Raw genomic sequence first — 3680 nt, 5'->3', positions numbered from 1 at the left:
TCAATGAGTTTTCTTTCTGGTTAAATAAAGGTAAAATAAAATAAAAATAAAAATTAAATGGACATCAAATCAAATTATTCTGTTGGCGATTACCTGATGGAAAATTAATGAATAACAATGGGGGCTCTGAATAAAGCATTACGTTTGAAGGATAGTATTGCTAATAGTTAGCATTTTAAAACTAACATTTACATGTAGTCATGTATTAATTATTGAATAATTTAATGTAATTATAAATTGGCACACTTTGTGTTCATTCTAATAGTAGTGTGTTTAAATTGTCCTTTGTATTATACCATAGGCCTATAAATAATGTATAATCCATAATAATAAACCACTGAACATGTAGGTTGTAAGGGTTAGCCTCCATTCTTGTTAAGCCACATTTGGTAAACATTACCACTGGACAGGTGGCAGGTGTTTTTAATATTTATTTTTACAGTCTGCCAATAGATAAACTCCCGTGACAAATGAGTAATATAACAGAGACAGGGCTAATACTGGATCACAATAGACTTAGAAAATGTTAATGATTTCTTTAGATATGATTTACAGATGACTTTAAAGCCTGACCTTATATGGGGTCAGTCTGCACAGATTTTCCCCAGCTCCCTATATGAGCAACCACTGTTTTCTCCTCTCAGGGTCTCCGCTTCAGGGTTAGCATCTCAAACTGCCAACCCTGAAACTTTGTCAGGCTGTATAAACACAATAAATCAACCAATGTCACAATAGCATTGAACAAAGATTTACAATGCACATTTGATCCAATAACCTCCCCTCTTAAGGAACCACAAAATTCAATTTAAAAAAAAAATATATATAACTTACAATGCCTGAGCAGAAAGGCTTGTCAATTGAAAGCCAGAATAAAAAACAGAAGTTGGCAGTCGGTTGAAGCCGAGGCACAAATACAAAAAAAAAAAAAAAAAACTAGATGCAGACAAAGAAATGAATGAATGAATGAATGAATGAATGAATGCCAAATGTCAGATATAAATGTTCACTATCCTGTTTTTTTAAACAGCTATCCACTAAAACAAAAACCCTTCCAAATTCATGAAAATGACATTGGACCTCTTTGATGTACATATCTGCAATGACGTCCTCATTATTCTTCATACAAAAAGAGAATAGATAAAAAAATAAAGAGAGGGGGATCAAGGGACAGATGCAGCTGAGTAATAACCTTGCCAATGGCATTAATTGTTGTGTGTGTGTGTGTGTGTGTGTGTGTGTGTGTGTGTGTGTTGGGCCAACGCGTTCTCATGTATGGGTTTGCACGATTGAGTACGGAAAATTATGCAGACCAATTTATATGATATCCTACTCTATTCACATGACCGTTAAGTTTAGCCGAGAAAAAGTTACTGTGAGCTTGCTATAGAGCATCGGAGGCCCCTGACGTTTAAGCGGCTATTGCAGTTAAGTTTAGCTAACAAAAAGGTTACAAACGCCGTAGGTGTTGGTCGATTCAGCTGCCATTGCCGTTAAGTTTAGACACTATTGAGTTAGGCTGACAAACATAACTGTCATGTGGCGACCAGAGATAACTTCAAGCACCAAAACGACTATTTAAGATTTAAAAAGAGATTGTTGCCCCCTTAGTAGTACTCCTGGGACAGAAACATGCATTTGCTGGGTGAAATCATTTTGGTTTTCCCAGGATGAAAACTCAGCTCCCCTGCTTAAAAGCCCTGTTTTTTGTAATAACGATCCACCCATCCATCCAAAGCTCCTCCCTATTTTACACAGACCAAAGCAGTCTTATACAGCAGCCCTCAACATACGGCAAAAAATACACGGAATTTATGTGTACTACACATTGACTGTAAATATTAATGGATAACCCATCCGGTTACGCAAAGTGCTGCAAATGAGGAAGTGCCTTAAACCTGCATTCTATCTGAATTCCGGCAGGGGACGACACGTGTGGTTGCAAAAGGAGGTCGGTTTCTGTAGAAGTCTATGAGAAAGTAACCCCCTTCTCACTTGATTTAATACCGCCGTAAACATTTTCATAATGAGTTTATGGTCTCAATCGTTAATTTTAAGTCTTCTGCAACACAAAATGTTACTTTTTATTAATTATGGTCTTGTTGATTTTAAAATTAGCGATAAAGCAGGGGGTTGCTTTAGGGCGTGGCTATGATGTGATTGCCAGTGAAAGTGTGTAATGTAGCGTAGAGTGTAAGCCGCTCCTCCCTCACTACTCCCTCAAGTCTAAAATTGTCACATCCGCAACCAGGATGGCCATGCCAGGAACGGCAAACTCGACAACTTATAGCAGATCTCCACACACCAATGGGTGATGTCACCTTGCACCACAGTGAATTACTTTTCGTAGCTATGTGCGAATAGTTCATGAGAACAGCCTGGTTGGGGCAGGCAATTGGTTGGTGTGAGCAGGGACCGGCCAGCTGAGACAGCTTGTCGACATCCCAGCGTCCATCTGGACACACACACGGACACACACACGGACACACACACGGACACAGACACACGGACACACACGGACACACACACACAAAGAGAGGAGCTGTTACCTTCTCACCATGGGGTCTTGCCTGTTGCCTTCACATCACTTAGCAAACTGCTTGAACTCTTTTGTAACAGCAATTAAATTTGTCAAGGGTGTAGGAGGAACAAAGCAGCCATTTAGAGGAAACTTCAGAGGTAAACATGCCAGACTCTGAGCCTGTGTGGTCTGCATTAAATAAACATCAAAGAAAATAAAAAAATAAAAATAAAAAAATAAAAATAAAGTGTTTTGCAGAAAACCTTCAACTGGCAAAAAGGAAATCTACTCAAGAAAATCGTTTTAAATAAAATGTTAAGAAAAGTTGTGTTTCATCTTTTTGCTGTGTAAACATTTGTCACACGGCCTCCAGTACAATGTTGAAAATGTAAGCTGGTAATTTTATTATTTCCACATCACAATTTCGTAGACTTCCAGCAAGAAGAACCCTCCATATCGCTGTAAATATTACACGAGCCAGGTAATTGACAAAGTAATTGGCTTTTAGAGTTGGCTGATACTAGTCCACTGTCTCTGCTGATATTTATAATGTTGACTTACTGTACAAGACAGAGAGGGTAATCACTGGGACAGTTTATCCTAAAGCTCCATCTGTCTCTCACCCTCCGACATTGGGCGAGGGGGTGCAATTGTTTTAGGGCAAAACAGGTGTCAACCTAAATCAACTTGGAATGCTTCATGGATAAAAAGGCCGAACGGGAAACAAAATGGAAGATTCAATCTATTGAAATTAGATCCAGCCAGAATATAATGCTTCATTTTGAACGCATTTTGTTGTATTTCCTTTTCAACTTTTTCCAATTCATCTTCCTCCCTTGCACTCTCCAGGTTTTAGCTGAAATTAAATTGATTTGCATAATGAAAGGGGATCAAATTTACTGTACAGAAGTAAAATAGAAATAAAAAAGGACTTTCCTCCGAGGGCGGATGGGGTATGAGCCACAAGAGGAAGGGAGAGGTGAAAGAAAGAAACAATAAAATGCAATTATACAGCTTCAATAAACCCATAATTCCAGCACGTACAAAAATACCCAGATAGGCGGTTCACATTATTTCATTCGACAAAGCTATAAAGACTCATTCAAAGCCGCAGCGAGCCTTACAACACCACTCATTTCCTAAATGCTAGTGTTAAAAAAAA

General features: G+C 38.5%; 1 long non-coding RNA gene across 1 annotated transcript in view; it reads right to left on the bottom strand.

Annotated features, from left to right (window-relative positions):
• The window catches only part of LOC116687754 (uncharacterized), a 21786-nt gene that overhangs the window by 9187 nt on the left and 8919 nt on the right, over nucleotides 1–3680 (bottom strand). The window lies entirely within an intron of this gene.

The sequence above is a fragment of the Etheostoma spectabile genome, chromosome 4 (genome assembly GCF_008692095.1).
Source record: "Etheostoma spectabile isolate EspeVRDwgs_2016 chromosome 4, UIUC_Espe_1.0, whole genome shotgun sequence".
NCBI classification, from domain to species: domain Eukaryota; kingdom Metazoa; phylum Chordata; class Actinopteri; order Perciformes; family Percidae; genus Etheostoma; species Etheostoma spectabile.
This window is presented reverse-complemented; position numbering and strand designations above follow the sequence as displayed.